At 39.8% G+C, this 23235-nt stretch overlaps 1 protein-coding gene across 1 annotated transcript in view; it reads right to left on the bottom strand.

Moving 5' to 3' along the window:
* Positions 1 to 23235, bottom strand: part of PDE6D (phosphodiesterase 6D) — a 57636-nt gene that overhangs the window by 33046 nt on the left and 1355 nt on the right. The window lies entirely within an intron of this gene.

Here is a 23235-nt window from a genome sequence, read left to right on the forward strand (position 1 = left end):
TTCTGTGCTGACAGCTCGGAGCCTGCAGCCTGCTTCAGATTCTGTCTCCCTCTCTCTCTGCCCCTCCCCTGCTTGCACTCTGTCTCTCTCTCTTAAAAATAAACATTAAAAAAAGTTTTTTTCTAAATAAAGATTTTAAGTAATCTCTACACCCAACATAGGGCTTCAACCCACAACCCTAAGATCAAGAGTTGCATGCTCCCCTGACTGAGCCAGATAGGTGCCCCCAAAGCCCCAATATTGATGTAATTTTAGATAAAAGGTTTCATAATTGTTTGCTTCCAGAATGTCCAGAATAGTCATCAACTTTACAGTTGTTAATCACTCACTGGCATTAAGTGATGATCAAGTTATAACTGGTGAAAAAATAAAAAATAAAGCTAACCCTGATTAAAAAAAATTTGTTTAACATTTATTTACTTTTTAGAGAACGAGCATGAGAGGAGAAGGGGCAGAGAGAGAGAGAGGGAGACACAGACTCTGAAGCAGGCTCTAGGCTCTGAGCTGTCAGCACAGAGCCTGACGTGGGGCTCAAACTCACAGACCACGAGATCATGACCTGAGCCAAAGTCAGATGCTTAACCGACTGAGCCACCCAGGTGCCCAAAGCTAACTCAGATTTGAATACGATCAGAGGGTTTTGGATTATAACAAGGCTGAATTGGACATTCCAATTGTCTAACATTTACTGAAGATTTATAAGTGTTGGGCTCAGGGCCAGGATATACTATGATTAATAATATATAATACCTGTACATATTCCCTGGAGCTTCTCCTCCAGGAAGGGAAAACCACCAGGTAAAATAATAATTAACGTGCCATGTGAGAAGGACTGTCTATAAGGGAAGCTTGTACAAAGTACCATCTTCAGCTTACTTGTGATCAAGTCTTGTTAGATAAGATAAATATCAGTGTCTAAAACATGACTCCAAAGCTGAACACACACTCGCTAACCTGTATCACCTTGCGATACAGTGTTATACCCTGTCCCTGTGCTATCTTATCTCTTCCTGATTTGCATATTCAGATAAGATAGCCAAGGTTGATAGTGTGCTACCATCTCAGGTTAAGGGTAAAACTCAGACCAAACATTAAGTACTTTAAAGAATATACATCATGTCATGACCTCAGTCAACAGGTACAGCTCCTGAAGTCTTTAGGTTATGAAGTGCTTGGGAATCTTTCTCTTCAGAAGAAATGCTAAGTTTAAAAGCTCTATTAGTCAGAACTTCAATTCTGTGAATAAATATTAAGCCTATTTTTCCAAAACTGCACATTTCTGAACGTTTCATATACAGATTTTGGTAGAGAAAGGTTATAAGGTAAAGAAGATGCCAAATAGAGCTTTTCCCCTGCAGTGCAAGCTACTGTGCATCTTTGAAAGTTTCCCCAAATGCAGACTGTGTCTCCTTTCTTGCAGAGACCACTAGCAAAATTATTCTCTTCCCATATGATACAACTTGACTGGGTTAAGGACAGAACAGTTTGAGAGGTAGATCATTGTTTTGAAGTTGTAAAACCAGTTTTTATTCCTAAGGTTTGGGAAAGAGGATGTACTTGACTTTCTTTGATTACATAGCTTGGCCAATTCCACACCACTGAGGTTTCAAGATGTTGCTCTAAGAATTTGCCAGCTTTCCATATCATAAAGTACATATTAATAAACAGGAAATTCAAAGTATAAGAGATATTGTCCTGGAGCACAATTCCAACTAGCCTAAAAAGGAAGTTTAGAAATATAATTCCCTCCAATAGGACACACAGGTTGCAATCCAAACATCATTAAGAATTCCCTGGGAGCAGCATATTCTGCAAGAGTAAAGTCAAGTTCTATTTATTGGGTTTCAGAGCTCAACAAAACTAAAATGCAGCCTACAGAATGGGAGAAGATATTTGCAAATGACATATCTGATAAAGGGTTAGTATCCAAAATCTATAAAGAACTTATCAAACTCAACACCCAAAGCAAAGAATCCAGTGAAGAAATGGGCAGAAGACATGAACAGACATTTTTCCAAAGAAAACATCTAGATGGTTAACACATGAAAAGATGCTAAACATCACTCATCATCAGGGAAGTACAAATTAAAACCACGATAAGAGCCACCTGTCAGAATGGCTAAAATTAACAACACAAGAGACAACAAATGTTGGCGGGAATGCGGAGAAAGGGGAGCCCTCTTGCACTGTTGGTGGGAATGCAAACTATGCAGCCACTTAGAAAGCAGTATGGAGGTTCCTCAAAAAGTTAAAACAGAACCACCCTATGATCCAGCAATAGCACTACTAGGTATTTACCCCAAAGATACAAAAATACAGATTTGTAGGGGTACGTGTACCCTGATGTTTATAGCAGCATTATCAACAATAGCCAAACTATGGAAGAGCCCAAATGTCCATTGGCTGATGAATGGATAAGGATGTGGTATGTATGTATGTATATACACACACACACACACACTGGAATATTACTCAGCCATTAATAGGAGTGAAATCTTGCCATTTGCAACAATGTGGATGGAGCTGGAGTATACTGTGCTAAGCGAAATAAGTCAGTCAGAAAAAGACAAATACCATATGATTCCAATCATGTGTTATTTAAGAAACAAAACAGATGGGGCACCTGGGTGGCTCAGTTGGTTAAGTCAGACTTCGGCTCAGGTCATGAACTCAACAGTTCTTGAGTTTGAGCCCTGCATCGGGCTCTCTGCTCTCAGCACAGAGCCTGCTTTGGATCCTCTGCCTCCCTTTCTCTCTCTCTGCCCCTCCCCTGCTTGTGCATGCTCTTTCAAAAATAAATTAGGGGCGCCTGGGTGGCTCAGTTGGTTAAGCATCCGACTTTGACTCAGGTCACGATCTTGCGGTTCGTGAGTTTGAGCCCCATGTCAGGCTCTGTGCTGACAGCTCAGAGCCCGGAGCCTGCTTCGGATTCTGTGTCTCCCTCTCTCTCTGCCCCTCCCCTGCTCATGCTCTGTCTCTCTCTCAAAAATAAACATTAATAAAAAAATTTTTTAAAAGTTTGAAAAATAAAAGACAAAAAATAAGAAAGGTATAAATCTTATAACCCAGAGATTACTGTTTAATATTTTGGTGTATGTATTTCCAATATTTTTTCTGTGCATATATACTTCCTCCCAATAGATGTGATTTAAAATTTTTTTTTTTAACGTTTTTATTTATTTTTGAGACAGAGAGAGACAGAGCATGAACGGGGGAGGGACAGGGAGAGAGGGAGACACAGAATCAGAAGCAGGCTCCAGGCTCTGAGCCATCAGCCCAGAGCCCGACGCGGGGCTCGAACTCACGGACTGTGAGATCGTGACCTGAGCCGAAGTCGGACGCTCAACCGACCGAGCCACCCAAGCGCCCCCCAATAGATGTGATTTTAAAAAATATAGGTTTTTTTGGTTTTTTTTTATTCATTAGTTTTGCATTGATTTACATATACATGCTATTCTAAAAATCTAGGACAAATTATAAGATTCATGTACAACAGTGGTTCTCAACCTTGGATACATATTAGAATTGACCTGGGGAACATTTAAAACTCCCAATGGGACCTTTCCCAGACCAATTAAATCAGAATTTCTGGAGATGGACTGGGGTGCCTGGGTGGTTCAGTTGGTTAAGCATCGGACTTTGCCTCAGGGATCTCACAGCTTTTGAGTTCGGGTCCTGTGTCAGGCTCTGTGCTGACAGCTTGGAGCCTGGAGCCTGTTTCAGATTCTGCGTCTCCCTCCCTCTCTGTGCCTCCCCCCTCACGCTCACTCGCGTGCTCTCTCTCTCTCAAATCAACATTTAAAAAATTAAGAAAATAAAGAATTTCTGGAGATGGAGTCCAGGTATTGGTATTTTTCAAAGTTCCTCAGGTGATTCCACTGAACAGCCAGGGTTGTGAACTACATGACAGTTTCCCCTGCTTTGAACACATCATGGTTGATAGCAGTGCTTTCTTAAACTGGCATGTGCATACAAATCCTCTGGGGACCTTGTTAAAATATACATTCCAGTTCAGTAGGTCTGGGGTAGGACCTGAGATGCTGCGTTGCTAACTAGCTCTCAGGTTATGCCAAGACTACTGGCTCAGGGACTATACTTAGAGATTTAGGGTTCTGGGAAAGAACCTTTCTTTTAAGAATGGAAAGAACAACTTGTAGCCCCTGAAGCCCATATTCTACACCATAAGACAGGGAGTGGTGATCAACAGGGGATGAACAAGGAACTGACGCCGTTTGTTAAAAGATGTTTCTAGGAAGTTAAGATTTTAGAGAACTGGAAAAAAGTTCGCAGAAATACATTTTTCAGAGGAAAACCAGTCATTGAAGCTTATCTATTTTGTGTGCACAAAGGAGGACAAACAAGCAGGGGGAAGAAGAGAGGTGGGCAGTGAGAAAAAAAGATCAAATGTCTAAAAAATTGTTACGGAAAAAATAAAACCCTTGGCTGCAGTGCTAGAAAGGGAGAGAGAAACACTGCAAGGAGACCTGCAGAGTTTATTTCTCTGCCAAAAACATGTTTGGGAACCACTACAGCTAATAAACTGAAGGTGGTGTAGATTAAAACCGTCTTCCATCAACTCCCTCCTGGGAGCCTAAGAAGAGACCCCAAGAGTATTAGGTCTCCCTTGGCAGTGCTTTGGGAACCAACAACAAACAGTGGACTATTTGCCCAAACGTTTCTCTTTGTGCACAGAAAGAACATCAAGAAACTCAAACGTGGGGTCTCTTTGCGGCTTCTCCACAATACCCTTTGAATTTCTAAATGTCACTAGAGGTATTAAAAAAAAAAAAAGGGGGAAAAATTTCTTCTCCCTGAGGACTTTTCCCGTGGAAATTGGAAATGTTTAGGATATTTTTTTTAGCATGACAAAGTTAATAAATACTTAATATAAAAATATTCATGTCACTACCATGCTGTTATTTTTTCCAAAGTAATTTTAAAAACAATAAAATATGAAAACTTTCATATAAGATTACCTGGAGCAGTTATAAGAATCAGTTGGTATACTTTATCAGACATTCCTTATTAAATGGGCCATTTTTTTGTAATGTCTATTTATTTTTGAGAGAGACAGAATGTGAGTAGGTGAGGAGCAGAGAGAGAGGGAGACACAGAATCCAAAGCAGGCTCTAGGCTCTGATCTGGCAGCACAGAATCCGACACGGGGCTCGAACTCATGAACCGTGAGATCATGACCTGAGCTGAAGTCAGATGCTTAAATGACTGAGCCACCCAGGTGTCCCTAAAGGGGCCATTTCTAAGTAAATTTCTGTTTAAATGAACAAAAGAAATGAAAGGGGAAGATTTTACTACGAAATGGAAAGAATTCTGTTGCCAGATAATTCATGTTACACATTTCTTGAGTGTAAGGATCTTTGGCAGAAACATAGACAATCATAACAGTACTGCTGATCTTTACATTCAGCACTTATTTATTGTATAATGACAATGGTTAACATTTACTGAGTGCCAGATATGGGGCTAAGTGCCTTATCCATATCTAAATCAATCCTCACAATGCTATGAAATAGGCATTGATTATTAGAGTTGGTATATGAATGAGGAATCTATGGTTTAGGGATGGCAAGTACCTTGCTCAAAGGTCAGCAAGCCAGTAAGCAGTAAAGTTAGTTTTTGATCACCTGATTTAATGTCTATATTCTTAACATTTATGACAAGATCAGCTATCCTGCATGCCCAGTTTGTATCAAGGAGAGACTATACGTAAGACAGGGGGACAGAAGATGAGTAAGTCATGATCCTTAAGCTCATGGTACAGGGTAAGCAGTCCTTCCAGGACCAGAGGCTAGAAAGGCAGTTCGAAACACTGCGGGATACAGCTGTCTTTGGTATCATAGAATGCCAGCTCAGATTATGCTTGCTAGTGTTTTCCCCAGGTCAGAATTCATTTACTCTTGGGGTCCCTGATTCTCTCTCCCTTTTTTTTTTTTTTTTTTTTTTAAGGGAGAGAGGACGTGAGGGGGGGAGAGGGGCAGGGGGAAAGAGAGAGAATCTTAAGCAGGCTCCATGTTCAGTGCAGAGCCTGATGCAAGGCCCAATCCCATGACCCTGGGATCATGACCTTAGCTGAAATCAAGAGTCAGGAAGCTCAACAGGCTAAGCCACCCAAGCACCCCTGGGGTCCCTGATTCTTGATCTTTTATATATCTTTGATGGGTAAAAAATATATTTACAAAAAGGACACTTTGTGTGACTAGAGACACCATATTCTAGCTTAGTCAAACTTTTTGGAAATTATCGAACCACATCAAACTATATAAAATTGATAAAGCCACAATGTCCAAGTAACAGATCTAGTACCAGTTGAGGGTTGGTCTCTTTCACGTTCAAATGCTAAGGCGTGTGGCCTAGTTAAGATTGGGAAAACAGATCAGTCTAAGATTAAGGTTCTGGTCTCTCTTCTGAGTTTCTATAAAGTCTTCCAAGGGTAAGGAAAACCTCACTCACTGCATTAGCCTAAGAATGGCTAAAAAGATTAAGAATTCTTTTTATTTTTAAGTTTTACTTATTTAAGTAATCTCTACACCCAAAGTAGGGCTCAAACTCACCACCCAGAGATCAAGAGTCACATGTTCTTCCCACTGAGCCAACCAGATGTCTCAAAGTCAACGATTCTTAATCAGTGCTTCATTACTAATGCAGACGAAGTCCTAACTCTTTTGCATTTCTCAGAGCTGGCTTCCTAACAGTCTTGTTTAACTTAGTAATTGCTGACAGTATAAGGCCAGGGAAAAGGTAAACAGTACCTCCAGCCTTATCTGGCAGCTGGCTACATTCATTGCTTAAAGCTAGTACTCAAAGAAAGACGAGGCAGGGTAAAAGAACTAATATTTGAGTACCTACATTCAATATATATATATATCTCAAGCACAGTAGGAAGAGCTCTTTTTCTTTTAAATTTTCCAATCTTATTTAATACTCACATTCACATGAAACAGTGCTGCTCTCAAAAGTTAAATACCTTTCTAAGCAACCCACAGCTAGTAAATAACATAGCTAGCATTCAGAGATATGTCTACACTATATACTCTTAGAAAGACCGTGGCTTCAGGCAGCTGCAGGGTCCTAGGTATTTTTTTGTGAGGACAGGTATCCAGAGCTGGAAGAGCTGAGGGAATTGATAAGAGGGTGCGAAAGGCAGCCAGATCCCCAAATATGCCATGGAAGTGATCTTTTTGGTCCGCTAACAATGTTCTCCTGGGGTATGTTTAGCAGAGAATGAGGATGATGTACTGAGTTATTGATGCTGTACTGATCCATGATGGATACAAAATTCTACTTATGATAATAAAACTCCCCTATTGTAAGTTACATTCAAATATTGAGTTTGAATATTTCAAAATAACAATATCCTTCAAAAGCAGCCAAATGTCTGAATATTAAAAAACAGACCTGCTTTTCTATCTTCTGAATGCTACCATGAATCCCTGTTATTTGAAGGGGATTCAAGACCTTACAATTGGCTTTTAAGAATTGAGAATTTGCAGTGTTGTAAGCAAGCTAAAATTATGTTAATTGACATTGAAGGCTAATTTGTTACAAAGTTTTTGATAAAAAGGCCTTTTGGGGTGCGTGGGTGGCTTAGCTGGTTATGCATCCCATGCCTGATCTCAGCTCCAGTCTGCTCTCAGAGTCATTCATGAGTTCAAGCCCCACATTGGGCTCCATGCCTGGTGTACTTTAAAAAAAAAAGACTTCTTACCCTATTCAGAAGATACCAAAGGAAGCGAAAATCTGAGGCAGGGGAAGCATTTGGCAGTATGGTCCATATTACAAAATGGAGAAATAATGCTTTGATTCAAAGAGCAGGGGTTAGTATTTGAAATCAATCCTAGCCAGCTGAAGGCTTGCTCATGAGAGCTAGTTCAGAGACATGGGTTGACATCTGCAAACACTGAGTTAAGTTGTGCATAGTCGGCAAGATCAAACTATCATTTCTCAGAAATCTACACAAATGATTTACTAATATGTTTCTTCTTGCTACAGAAACAAAGGAACGACAATGTTCAGAGAGAGTGATGAGAGTTTGTTTTATATGGAGAGTAACATGCAGCATTCTTTCTTCCTTTATCATTTCCCCCAACCCTCCAAGGAGAGCTGCTACTGCTATTTTCTCTTTTCTACTGTAATCATGTAGCCATCTCATTACAAATCAAAACATGCACTGAGGTCCTACTGTGTACCCACAAGCTGTATTGAGGATTCTATAGCTGTGCTGCCGAAAATGTGATCCACAGACCAGTGAAGCTGGTTTGTGAATGGTCTGTTACCAGTCTGTGACAAGGTTAAGTGTTTAAAAACTTCAATAGCAATTAAGCAGAGTAATTTGTTGATTCTAATAAAATTTTTCAGCTTTTATTTTGTATGTCATTTTTCTAATAACTCATTTTTATTTATTTTATGAAAATATTGGTCTGTGAAGGATTAGAAGTAAAAGCCTGGATTTTTACCAGTAATAGTTTAAGGACTGTTCTAGATACAAAGATAAGACCTCTGGTCCTGACATGGTCTCAGTATAATCCTATGTCAATGTCCAATAAAAAAAAGTCCTTCCATTTTCAGACATAAACCTTTCCAAGGGGCATATAAAGTTCAGGTTTTGTAAAAAACAGGGTTGGGGAATGTTGATTTTTTTTTGAAACTATTTTTTTTAATGTTTATTCATTTTTGAGAGAGAGAGAGAGAGAAAGTATGAGCGGGGGTGGAGCAGACAGAGAGGGGGACAAAGGATCTGAAGCAGGCTCTGTGCTGACAGCAGCAAGCCTGATGCAGGGCTTGAACTCACAAACTCCAAGATCATGACCTGAGCCAAAGTCAACTGACTGAACCACCCAGCCACCCGATTTTCTTTTTAAAGGGTTATGAGTTAATAGTAGGTTAAAAGAACAACGGAGAGGGGTGAGATAGGAAGGTAGTGTCAAGTAGAAAGGACAATTTGATAAAGAACAAGAACTCAGAGGGTAGCAGGTATAATAAAGTGCTATGACCCTGGGATAATGAAGTTAAGAGGGTAAATTAAGGTTTGTTGGGGGAAGAAAGACACTGAGTCTGGTCTCTGCCTTTCATTCCATTCTTGAGCCCCCAGATGCACCCTATCCTCCAGCCATGTTTAGTTGCTACATTTCCCAAAGACGGTATAGTCTTGTGCTTCAGCGCTTAGCACATGCTGCTCTACTCCGCCTACAACATGCATCCCACTCCCAGCATGCTCCTTAAAGCCACAGTGCTACGCCAACTTCCTCTCTAACTGTGGTCCCTGATACACCCTGAGGCAAGGCTATTTGATCCTTTCTCACTGCACCTGTACACTCGTTTACACCTGCATCACAGTACTTAGCAGAAACTGCATCACAGTACTTAGCAGAATGCAAGCTAAATTCCACTGGCACAATATTATTTACCCCTTCTCAGTGCTCAGCACTCAAATATGTGTTGAACCACAATGAGTATCAGAGAGCAAGTCAGAGGGGTTGACTAGAATTCTCTCTCTCAGGCTGAGCAACCAGAAAGCAAGGCTCAGTGAAGAGTATCCAGGAGCCAAACATGGAGAACTGCTCACTGAGGATTCAGAAGGCTGTCGAAAGGACTACTTAGAACTGGAGCTCGGCAAAAACAAGAAGCAAACCAACTAACCAAAAAACCCCCCTTCTCCCTAAGGAGAACAGCTAAGTCAGGCAGCCAAATTGCAGGTAAAAACACATTAGAATTTAAAAACCCATTCTACTTGAAGTTGAATTCATGACTTGGCAGAGTATCTGTAAATTATATATGGGCATGTGGTTCGTTACCTATAGTTTGAGGAATTTCAAGGTAAGTAGAATTTCCAGGCAAAGCGCCTGACTCAGCACATACTGATATATGCTAATGTCTACAATGGCAGGCCAGAGCAAAAGGAGGCAAAGCTTCAACACCAAGGTCACAGGCATGAAGAAAAACCTCTCTCTTCTCATTTCTCTGGGCTGCAAGCAGCTGCAATGACCAGAAATAAACAAAGGGAGTTTCTATTTGGTGGTATCCTAAGCATTTTCATCATAGGAATGCCTTTCTTTGCTCTGCTTTCCTAGTTTTGGGTTGTGGCTTTTTCTTTTTCTTTCTTCTTCGTGCTTGCTTTTAACACTCTGCCTTTATGATCTCTCCCACTCAGACTCTCTCCATGCTCACTTTCTGAACTCATTTCCTTTTCTTGCTCCCACCTTCATCCTTTTACTTTTATTTATTTATTTATTTATTTATTTATTTATTTATTTATTTATCTTTTTTTTTTTAAGTAATCTCTACACCCAACATGGGGCTTGAAATCACAACCCTGAGGTCCAGAGTCGCGTGCTCTACTGACTGAGTGGGCCAGGTGCCCCAAACCTTTGTTAATTCTTTTTTTTTTTTTTTTTAACGTTTTTTCATTTTTGAGAGGCAGAGAGAGAGCATGAGTGAGGGAAGGGCACGGAGAGAAAGGGAGACAAAGGATCTGGAGTAGCCTCCAGGCTCTGAGCTGTCAGCACAGAACCCAAAGCTGGGTTCGAACTAATGAACTGCAAATTCACGACCTGAGCCGAAGTTGGACACTTTACTGACTGAGCTATCCAGGCACCCCGAACCTTCAATAATTCTTAAATATCACTTCTTTCAAAGCCCTTCTTGTAGGCTTTTTCTGCACTAGCACTGGTTACACAGAGCCATCTGTACATATCCTTACATTTATAAGAACCAATTCTAATTCACAGACATTTACACATCTTTCTCTGCCCCAAAATTTCCCAGTGCTTTTCCCTGTGCCATTTTTTCCTGTTTGTGGGGGACAAGGTGAGAAAATATAAATGGATCCCTGAGAAACCAGGTTTCAGTATCCTTGAAACATAATATGCAGCACTGTAATCAGTGGTGATGATATCCCTGTGAAATAATACTCTAGCCCTGGCAAAGGCGCTGTGTTTGGAAAGCATACAATCAAAATTCAAACTGGCCTGGGAAACAGTGGAGGCAAGTAATTTAGTAATGAGAAAAAGATCACTATTTGAAATATAACACAGTCTTCTCACCAGCAAAGTAAAATGAAACAAACCCTTTTTCTTCTAACAGGTCAATTACTCTACTGATGTGTGCAGTTATGTGCCTAAAACTGGTCAGAAACAAGCTAGAATAGACATAGCCCTAGAGATTCTTAGAGATCCACTTTGCATTTTTATTTGCTTCCCAGAACCTCCTGATTGAAGAAGAGATAATACAAGGTCCTTTCCCAAGGATATGTTCCTGAAAGTATCAGCCACTATTTCTTATATACTATTTGGAGGCAGAGGGATATTGCTTTGAAGCTAACCAAAAGCCACATTCAGAGATCTGTGAATTTTACCTAGATTTTAAAAAATGCTAGTATTGAGAGGGAAATCAACTTCCTCAAGTTATAACCCTCTTTTTTTTTTTTTTTTTAAAGATTTTACTTTATTTAAAATGTTTTATTTAGTTTTGAGAGAGAGAGAGGGGTAGGGGCAGACAGAGAGAGGGAGACAGAGGATTGGAAGCAGGCTTTGCACTGATAGCAGAGAGCCCGATGTAGGGCTTCAATTCACAAACCCCAAGACCATGACCTGAACTGAAGTCAGACACTTAATGGACTGAGCCACCCAGGTACCTCTAAAGATTTTATTTTTTAAAGTAATCTCTACACCCAACATGGGGCTAGAACTCACAATCCTGAGATCAAGAGTTATATGCTCCATAGACTGAGCCAGCCAGGTACCCTCTTCAAGTTATAATCCTCTTAAAAAAAGAAAAGCAAAAGCAAAGATGATTTTGGTTTTCAAATAGGACATAAGTATCATGTAGAAGGCTTCCTTTGCTATCACTCTAATAGTCACTACCTCCCAGAACTGTGAAAACAAAGCTTCAGATTTCTAAGCTGGAGTAAAAAAGAATCACTAAGACTCTGGCTTTTTATTAATACCCTGAAACATGAAACCTACACATTTACAAAAGAGAAAGCAACCCTGAACTTTAAAGCAAAAATAAATAATTGAAACAATGCTATAGTAAGCATAATGCATTTGTAGAGCTATGGTTTTTAAAGTGAGTAGGCATGTATTATTTCACTCAAATTTCCTAACATCTCTGTAAAGCAGACAAAGCATTTTCCTTGTTTTATAGATGTTAAGCAACTTGCACAAGGTTAGATAGCTTAAATAAGTGGTTTCCATCTTTTTAAACTAAGTAATCTCTATGCCCAATGTGGGGCTTAAACTCACTGCCCTGAGATCAAGAGTTTCATACTGTACCAACTGAGCCAGTCACGCACCATAGTGATTTCCATACTTTATTTATTTAAAAAAATTTTTTTAATGTTTATTTTTGAGAGAGAGACAGAGTGTCAGTGGAGGAGGGGCAGAGAGAGAGGGGGAAACACAGAATTTGAAGCAGGCTCCAAGCTGTCAGCCCAGAGCCTGATGCGGGGCTCAAATTCACGAATGGTGAGATCACGACCTGAGCTGAAGTCGGAAGCTTAACTGACTGAGCTACCCAAGTGCCCCTCCCTTTTTTTTTTTTTTAAGGTTTATTTATTTTTTAAAGAGAGAGAGAGAGAGAGAGACACACACACAGAACCCGAAGCAGGCTCCAGGCTCTGAGCTGTCAGCACAGAGCTCTAAAAGAGGCTGGAACTCATGAACCATAAGATCATGACCTGAGCCAATGTCAGACACTTAACTGACTAAGCCACCTAGGCACTCCACCCCTCCATTCTTTAATAAAGATCTATCTACTAAAGCTACTTCTCATTCATTCAGCTATTCATTTAAAATTAAAAAAAAAATGTTTATCTTGACAGAGAGAAAGCACTCATGGGCAATGGAGGAGAGGGGAAGGGGGAGGGAGGGATTAGGGAGAGAGGAAGAGAGGGAGAGAGATCCCAAGCAGGCTCTGCGGACGACAGCAAAGAGCCTGACAGGGGGCTCCATCTCATGAAACCATGAGGTCATGACCTGAGCCAAGATCAAGAGTCGGCCACCTAACTGACTGATCCACCCATCATTCATTTATTTATTTTAGGGAAAGAGAAAGAGTGTGCTTGAGCAGGGGAGAGGGGCAGGGGGAGGAAGAGGGAGAGGAGAGGGGGAGGGAGAGGGAGAGAGAATCCCATGCTGAACATGGAGCCCAAAATGGGGCTTGATCTCATGACCCTGGGATCAGGACCTGAGCCAAAATCAAGAGCTGGACATTTAACCAACTGAGCCACCCAGGCTCTTAAAGCCACTTCTCTAATCTCTGCTTCCCTAGGTCACCAGATTCTTTATAAAGTAATTTATTCTTGGGGTGCTTGGGTGGCTCAGTTGGTTAAGCGTCTGACTCTTGATTTCAGCTCAGGTCATGATCTCAAGGTTTGTCGGTTCGAGTCCTGTGTTGGGCTCTGTGCTGACAGCACAAAGCCTGCTTAGGATTCTCTCTTTCTCCCTTTCTCTCTCTGCCCCTCCCCTGCTCACACACTCTCTCTCAAAATAAATAAACTTAAAAAAAAAAAGAGTAATCTATGCTTGGTGACTTTATTTCCTCATCTATTATCCATTTTCAAATCTTGGCAGATTATAGTTAATTTGTTTCCCCAAATATCAGGTACTGTCAAAAGGATCACCAATGATCATAAGGGATCATCAGATGTTCAGTAGAGTCTCAAATATTCATTCAGTGAATTAATAGTTTCCAGCAATTCCAAGGACTTGTTTTTAACCCTCATTCCTCCTCCTTCTTGATCCCAAATCCCCGCTGAAACACTCTTTCTGAATTTTTCACATCATTTTTCTTCCTGTTACTCTCCAATGTCTTCAAAATTAAACTGCTCAACACCTACTCATCTTTCAAGATCCTATTCAAATGACAATTCTGAAGTCCTCCACAACACCTCCAGCAGCAGCCATTCTTCCTCTGAGATTCCACAGCACTTTATGCTACTAGGCACTTATCACATTGTGTTCTGCCTGTTACTGTCCCTTCCTCTCTCCCTTATACAACTTCTTTGGATATGAAAACTGGTTTATCATTTTGCATTCAGTTAACAGTTTACATGGCACTTATAGATCCTGCTAACAAGTGTCCGAATGAATGGCCAGTTAAGTGGCAGCCTAAGGCCAGAGCTCCTCTGCTTTTGCTCTTTCCACAGAAGATGGCTCAAAAGCAAAGGCTTAGAGTTAAATTCCTTATTTCTTGTTCCATGAAAGTGGCCGGGTTAGATTCTCAGATTTAGTCTCTCTTAAAAAAACCTTTCATTTAGCAACAACCTGTCCATGAACCACCCTTTCCAAGTAGAACTGTCACCCAGGTAGCAGTGCCACATATGGTATAGTTGTGCTCTCCTACAATCTGCCCATCCACTCTCTTGCCACCATGTGAGGACACAGGGAGAAGGTGGCCATCTGCAAGCCAGGAGCAGAGACCCCTCTAGAAACCAAATGAGATAGTACCTTATCTTGGACTTTCCAGCCTCTGAACTGTTGAGAAATAAATGTCCATTGTTTAAGCTACCTAGTCTATGGTATTTTGTTATAGCAGCTCTAATAGACTAATACATGCTGCTTAAAACTTTCTGGAAGATGTCCTTTTCAAGTAACTCTAATCCCAAGCTACACCTTACTCTCTGTAACTGAGAGTTGAGGAAAAACAAAGAAGACCACAATAGAAAAGAATGATTTTCAAGTGAAAAATAAATCTGTAACTTAAACACTGAGGCAAGTTTTTAAACTCAAAATCAGTAATACAGAAAAAATTTCTCTAGAGAGACATCATGGTACACTGTAGAAAAAACCAGTTTATACAAAGATAAAGCAAGGTTTAAATTAAGGTTCTGCCTTTATCTCAGTGATAACCTCATCAATCTTTAATTTCCCATCTATAAAGTGAGGATAGTAATGTATAGAATTGTTGTCATAATGTAATAATATATCAACGTACTTTGAAAAATTGAAAAAGACTATAGGAAGGTCAGATATTATTAGGCCACCCCTTTTCTTCTTGTCATAGTTAAAGTGTTATTTTTTAATTTTTTTTTTTCAATGTTTATTTATTTTTGGGACAGAGAGAGACAGAGCATGAACGGGGGAGGAGCAGAGAGAGGGAGACACAGAATCGGAAACAGGCTCCAGGCTCTGAGCCATCAGCCCAGAGCCTGACGCAGGGCTCGAACTCCCGGACTGCGAGATCATGACCTGGCTGAAGTCGGACGCTTAACCGACTGCGCCACCCAGGCGCCCCTAAAGTGTTATTTATATTAGAGCTATTTTGTTTAGTTCTGTAGGCCGCATCTAAATTCAGAGACAATAATTGTTCTCCATGACTCTGAATCAGTGGATCCACAATGCACTGAACAGAATACTTCCTCAATACTGAGTATCTAGGAAGAGTGGTCTGAAAAATAAAATGGAAATGATATCTTTTTTTTTTTTTTTTTTTTTTTAACGTTTATTTATTTTTGAGACAGAGAGAGACCGAGCATGAAGGGGGGAGGGGCAGAGAGAGAGGGAGACACAGAATCGGAAACAGGCTCCAGGCTCTGAGCCATCAGCCCAGAGCCCGACGCGGGGCTCGAACTCACGGACCGCGAGATCGTGACCTGGCTGAAGTCGGACGCTTAACCGACTGCGCCACCCAGGCGCCCTGGAAATGATATCTTGCTTAATTATATCAAATTACAAAAAAATGTTTTGCCTATTTTAGGTGTAGCATATATCTGAATAGAAATACTTGCTGAAAAGAATGCTTGTTAATTAAGAATGACTGTCACCAAATCAAAGAAATGCGGTATTGGAAAAGGATTTGAGTCCTTCTGGAGACCATCTACTCTAACACCTTCTCTGATGCATGTATAATCTCCTGCTGCAATACTCTTGATGGACAGGAGCACCCATGTGCTGCTGAAAATACTTTCTGGAAAATATATGTATGTATGTATGTATGTGTGTGTGTGTGTGTGTGTGTGTGTGTGTGTATTTTTTTTTTTTTCCTTTTTCCCCTCAAGGTAATTCTAATTGTTAGAAACTGGGCTAAGTAAACCTTGCCCCCTGTAATGTCTACCCTTGAGTCTCATACTTCTCTGAGAGCCACATAGAACATGTTTACTTCTCTTTGGAACAGTATCTTAAGCTTCAGAAGAGAATACTCACATCCTTTGCCTCATTTTTCATCTTTAGGTCAAACCTTCCCACTTCTCAGATCACTGTATGTATGACATGTTTCTAGTGCCTCTCCTCTGGGACAGCACCACTTAACCATGACCCCCTCATTGTAGACCAAACAAATTCCTCACGTGTGGGACTATTACCTTCTTTGCCAATCACTGTGATCTCTATGATCACAGATTTGCTTTTCCTCTCAGCTCCAAAATTATCAGCAGGTCAAAAGCAAATAAAGAACACTGCTCTTAAAAATCTTAAAAATTAAATTTTAAGTATTCAAGCAATGACTGGCCTTTAAACTACCTTCCTATGATGCTAAAGCTCAGGAATAGGGACAAGTCCATACATTCAGAAGTCAAGTTCTCCTCTGTCATGGGGATTTGAGGATGCAGAATGCTGACAAGGAAGGCTTGTGAGCCAAAAGTGAGGTCAAGTTTAATAAGAACTTAGGGCTGCCAAACCTCAGCACTGTTGCTAGCCCTTTATCAAATACATTGACAATACAGCTAGAATTTTTCATGGGAGTCTTACCATGTTCTGTTCCATTTCTCCAGAAGTTACTATAATTTTCACTATAAACCATATATAGAATCCTGAAAGAAATTTAGAAGGTCTGAAGAAGACTATAAATATCTAATTATATTCCAAAATCTTCCCCAAAATGTGAAAGTAGGAATACCCATTTTAAAATTCTAAGTAACATGATCAATAGGACATTATATTCATTTAATCCGTTCAGGATAATAATAACAACTTCTCAGAGTCCATGCTTGAGGATCCTGGAAAACACACTACCAATCACAATCTACTTGAAATTTATGACTAGACAATGTGTGATCCACAGTGTTCACTGGCTATATGAATGCTATGTTTTGGTTGCTTTCCCAGAGCTTCAGTTGACAAACAAAACTGTATTTTAGAAAAGCATAAACCACAAACTCATTTTTAACACTTGGCAAAGGCATCTATTAGGGAATACTGATATTCAAGAAAAGTTTGACGGTCTACTATTTTTTTTTTTTTTTAAAGTAGACTCTATGCCCAGCGTGGAGCCCAACGTGGGGCTTGAACTCATGACCCTGAGATCAAGAGCTGAGCTGAAATCAAGAGTTGGATGCTTAACCAACTGAGCCACCCAGGTGCTCCAGTCAACTATTTTTAATAAGGAAATCTAAGTGAACAAAAGATCTAAAGCCAACTATTTTTGACTGGAAGTAAAGTCAAAGATCAAGGTGCTATAAGAAAGAGGATATGGGGGATCCAGGACCAAACTATGGACAGGAAATGCAAAAACACAAGTGAAAAATACTTTCAGAAATCTTCTGAGCCAAACTAGCTCTTTTTCTGTTGTCATAAATTGAAATGTAATTAGTTCCTAGAAAACAAGAAAACACTAGGCATACATATTTGATTAACTAAATCATTTCTTCAAAGAGGCAAAACAGAAATATTATGGTTTCTCAATAAGGAGAATAACAGCATGAAGGCATTGGTTTACCTCAGGAAAAAAATATGGCTTTCCAGTAATACTAACATCATGGTTATTACCATAATGTTAGTAATTATTAATAAAACAAATAACACAGTTAACATTTATTACTATGTGCCAGGAACTGTACTAAGTACTTTATATGTGCAGTCTCATTTAAGGCTCATAACAACCCTCTGAGGAAATTAAATGGATACCGAGGTTCCGAGTTTGAATGCTCTGTCTAGGGTAACAATAGTGGAGGCATTAAGTCTGAACCCAGAGTCCACACTCTTAACCACTGCTCTATGCTCTGCTTCAGTTATGTGTAAACTTTTCTAGGTCTCAATTATTCTCCATAAAAGCTATACACACACAGCAAATGAAGTCCCTTTCCATCAAGAGTTGCCAATACTGAATATTATCAATTGATCGTTATTTATTTATTTATTTATCGCACACTCCGTGCCCAATGTGGGGCCTTGAGGGAGTACCTGGGAGGTCAGTTGGTTAAGCATTCAACTTCATCTCAGATCATGATCTCATGGATTGTGGGTTTGAGCCCTGTGTCAGGCTCTGTGCTGACAGCTCAGAGCCTGGAGACTGCTTGGACTCTGTGTCTCCCTCCCTTTCTCTCTGCCCCTCCCCCACTCATGCTCTGTCTCTCTGTCTCTCTTTCTCTCACTCTCCTCAAAAATAAATAAACATTAAAAAAATTAATAGGGCCCCCTGGGTGGCTTAGTCGGTTAAATGTCTGACTTTGGCTCAGGTCATGATCTCATGGTTTGGGAGTTCAAGCCTCACGTTGAGCTCTCTGCAGACAGCTCAGAGCCTGGAGCCTGCTTTGGATTCTGTGTGTGTCTCTCTCTCTCTGTCCTTCCCTGCTCACGCTCTGTCTCTCTGTCTCAAAAATAAATAAACATTAAAAAAAATTTTTTTTATTTATTAAAAATACTCCAATGTGGGGTTTGAACTCATGACCCCAAGATCAAGAGTCACAGGCTCCACCAACTGAGCCAGATAGGCACCCCTATTGACAACCTTTTAAATTTTTGTCAATTAATTGGGAAAAAGGGATAGTTTGTTGAGTTATTAAGGTTGAATATCTCTTAACTTATTCATTGGCTATTTTTCTTCTGTGAACTGTTCATAGCCTTTGTCCATTTTCAGTTAAATATCTTCTTGATTTGGAGGCAGTCATTTATATTCTAGATATTATATTAACTTCTGGAATATAAGTAAATAGGAATGATTAGCTAATCTTCAAAGAAAAAGTTAAATTACTACTTCATACCTTAGACCAAAGCAAATTCCAGATGGAATAAAAATAATAAAATCATAATTTTTCTTATGGTAGTCTGTCAGTTTCTTGATATTAATAAAGTTGTACAGTTGATTCTTGAGCAATGCAGGGGTTGAGGCATCAATTCTCCTCACAGTCAAAAATCTGTATATAAGTTTTGACCCTTCAAAACTTATTAATAGTCTATTGTTGGCTAGAAGCCTTACTAACAACATAAACAGTCAGTGCGTGCTTCATATGTTTATGTATATACATATATATATACACACATATATATATAAGAATATGGCATATATTCTTATACACATATAAGAATATAGTATATACTCATATATATATATATATACACACACACAGCATATACACTGTATACCCATTCTTATATATATGAATATATACCATATTCTTACAATAAAGTAAGGCAAGAGGAAAAAATGTTATTAAGAAAATCGTAAGAGGGGTGCCTGGGTGGCTCAGTCAGTTAACTGTCTGACTTCCACTCAGGTCATGATCTCGAGGTCTGTGAGTTCAAGCCCCGCATAGGGCTCTTTGCTGACAGCTCAGAGCCTAGAGCCTGCTTTGGATTCTGTCTCTCATTCTCTGTTTCTCTGCCCCTCCCCTCCCTCAAAAATAAATTAACACTAAAAAAATTTAACAACAAAAAAAGAAAGTCATAAGAGGGGCCCCTGGGTGGCTCAGTCAATTAAGGATCTGACTTTGGCTCAGGTCATGATCTCACAGTTGGTGAGTTACAGCCCCGCATTGGGCTCTATGCTGACAGCTCAGAGCCTGGAGCCTGCTTTGGATTCTGTGTGTGTGTCTCTCTCGCTCTCTGCCCATTCCCCACTTAAGCTCTGTCTGTCTCTCTCTCTCAAGAATAAACAAACATTAAAAAAAAATTAAAACAAAAAGGAAAATTGTAAGAGAAAATGCAAAAAAATAAGGAAAATACATTTACAATACTGTATACTGTAGTTATTGAAAAAATTGTCGCATAAGTGAGCTCATATAGTTCAAACCCATGTTGTTCAAGGATCAATTATATTTATTTTGAGGAGGAGCAGTTTGAATAGGTAGAACAGTGCATTACACAGACTACCCTAGAAAACTAGTATAAGAGGACTGTGATACGTTTATGTCATGGAAAGCAATTAAAAGTAATTATCTTTGGAAATTACGAACATGGTAAATTTATTAAGTGAAAAAAGTAAGTTACAAAATAATGCTTGTGATTCTATTTTTATAAAAGCAAATACATTACATTAGCTACCTTGGAAGGCTGTATTAAATTATCAATAAAGGTCATTTCTAGGTGGCTGGAGTTTGTAATAGAAAATTTACCATTGTATTTACTTCGTAAAGATTATATATATATATTAAGTAATCTCTGCACTCAATGTGGGGCTCAAACTCATAATCCCAAGATTAAGAGTTGCATGCTCCATCAACTGAGCCAGCCAGGTGCCCCTAAATATTTCTTTTTCTTTTCTTTCTTTTTTTTTTTTTTTTTTTACATTTTTTAAAAATTTATTTTTGGAAGACAGAGACAGAGCATGAGCAGGGGAGGGGCAGAGAGAGAGAGAGGCAGACACAGATTCAGAAGCAGGCTCCAGGCTCTGAGCTGTCAGCACAGAGCCCCACATGGGGCTCGAACCCACGAACTGTGAGATCATGATCTGAGCCGAAGTCGGACGCTTAACCAACTAAGCCACCCAGGCGCCCCCCGCTAAATATTTTTTTTAAGTGGGCTCTATGCACAGCCACCCAGGCGCTCCCCTAAATCTATTTTAAAACTGCACAAGAACTTAGAGTTCTACCACATATCATCTGTGTAAATACATTCCAGGTGGATTAAAGAGCTAAACATTAAAAAAAGATGAAAATAAAGAGTATTTAATTAATCTTGGAATAAGGAAGGTCTTGTTTTATCTGTCTGTTTAGTTATAACAATTCACTTAATCTGTATGATTTTTATCAGTTTGAATATTAAAAAAATGGATGCAAAATGAGAGTTGAGTGACTAGCTCAAGGTCAGGAAGGTCTTCTTAAGACACAAAATGCAAAAGCCATGTGCAAAATATTGATGAATTTGAAATAATTTAAAATTTGTTTAACAAAAAAGGAGATGAGCAATACATTGATAAAAAATAGTTGCAATATACAGAACAGGCAAATGATTGATATTAAAATAAAAACACCTATAAGCCAATAAGAAAAGTAAAAAATTCAAAAGTAAAATGGGCAAAGGGAAAATTAACAAGCAATTCACAGAAAAGCAATTGCCAAACAGAAGATTTTGCAACTTCTCTAACAATAGCTAATACATAATGCTTACTAGGGATCAGGTGTTTTTTTAAATGCTTTAGCTATCAACTCATTCAATCTTCACAACAATCCTATAAGATAAGTACTATTTTTTTTTTTCAACGTTTATTTATTTTTGGGACAGAGAGAGACAGAGCATGAACGGGGGAGGGGCAGAGAGAGAGGGAGACACAGAATCGGAAACAGGCTCCAGGCTCTGAGCCATCAGCCCAGAGCCCGACGCGGGGCTCGAACTCATGGACCGCGAGATCGTGACCTGGCTGAAGTCGGACGCTTAACCGACTGCGCCACCCAGGCGCCCCGATAAGTACTATTTTTATCCCTGATTACAGATGAGGAAATTGAGGCAGAGGTTAAAGGAGTTGCTCAGGGACACACAACCAAGAGTGCAAGGCTGGGATTCCAACGCAGACAGCATATAGCTCTACAGTTCGGAATCACTCTTAAGCACCATGCTATATTGCCTGTCCAGGGATCTAGGTACCCAGGGAAATACAAATTAAAACAAGATTTCATTTGTCTAAATTGGCAAAAATAAAAAAGACATAGTCAATGTGAAAAATGAGTATTGTCAACACGGTCAGTAGGAGAATATCTCGGCACTTTCTTTTTGTAGAAAAAACTCTTACAGCAACAGATACAAGGAAAGTTTAGAAAAACAATTTACCCAATAAAAGGTGGGCAACAGGTAGTTTGTTTTACTAAAATATTGGTTTTTTTCCTCAAAGGTACTAGCAAATATTAGAACTCTTTTCCTTTTCTCTCTTAATCCTCAGATGTCAACAAAGGGTACCAGACGATGGCATCTTATTGGTCCTATGCTAACTTTTTTATGTGGCTGCTTCCCTTGAGATTTAATCAGCTCAGGTCAAACCTTCTCTGAAAGCTTGTTTCTTGACACACTAGCGTCATCATTGAACTGATTAATTCACCTGTCCTTCTAGTGGGCTGTCGCAGGTTCTTCTTTCTACTCTCTTCCCTATTTGTCCCTTAGCCTCTTTCTCACAGCTGCAAGAGCCCAGAATGAGGTGAGAAGTTAAACTTTCCCCTTCTGCTTTGTCTGAAAGCCATTTAAAAAATTCTTTCTTGTTTTCGGCAATACATTAATTCCTATCAGATAAAAACGTTGCTTCTGAAATCTCCCATTCCTCCACAGTCTCTGGCTTTACTGTCTACAGCATACCTGTTAAGTAACAATACAAATTCCTTAAGGGAAAAATAAAATCTGTGTCAGAGTTCTTCTAACACGTCAGCCATCCCTATCTACTTCTAGGTGCCATTATGAAGAGAAACAAGGAAAGGTGCATGAAGCTATAAAAGAGGCTGTTACTAAACTTCACCACGTAAAAGTATGAAAGTTTACAACACATGGCAGTACGCATAGGTGATGATGCCCTCTGTTTTTTCAAAGGAAGCACAGCAGGTCAGTTTCCATGTGAAACTTCTCATTTGTACATCCAAAACATCCTGCAACTTTTTTGCATTTCTTGTTCTCACATTTCCTACCAAGTTGGTTTCTGACTGTGACAAAGCAATTAAAGTCTGCAGGGCTGAAGTGGGCATTGTGAAAACACACAGGCGGCTCAGGGAACAGTCTCCGCCAAATCTGTTAGGGGAGGAGACCTAAAGGGACGACTACAATTTCGCTGAGAGAGGAATTTAAGAATGTTCCATATTGTAGGCACAGGATGTAAAAAAGAGATTAAGGTCAGCAGGAAAATGTGAAATTGGAATGTACGGGATTGCATTTTTTCATCCGCATCATACGGTTACCGACCAACACTCCGTTAAAACACGAGGCTTCCTCACTACGTGAAGGACAGAGGCTGCACAAGCGGCACCACAACAGGCCCGAGGCAATGATTTCTATATCCTGCTAAATCCTACCGTGTCCCCAACGTAATCAAATAATTGCTGGACAGCTCCACCCTGTCTACGCGTTAACCACACCGACGCGATCCAGCAGATAC

This window comes from Leopardus geoffroyi, chromosome C1 (genome assembly GCF_018350155.1).
Source record: "Leopardus geoffroyi isolate Oge1 chromosome C1, O.geoffroyi_Oge1_pat1.0, whole genome shotgun sequence".
In the NCBI taxonomy this organism is placed as follows: domain Eukaryota; kingdom Metazoa; phylum Chordata; class Mammalia; order Carnivora; family Felidae; genus Leopardus; species Leopardus geoffroyi.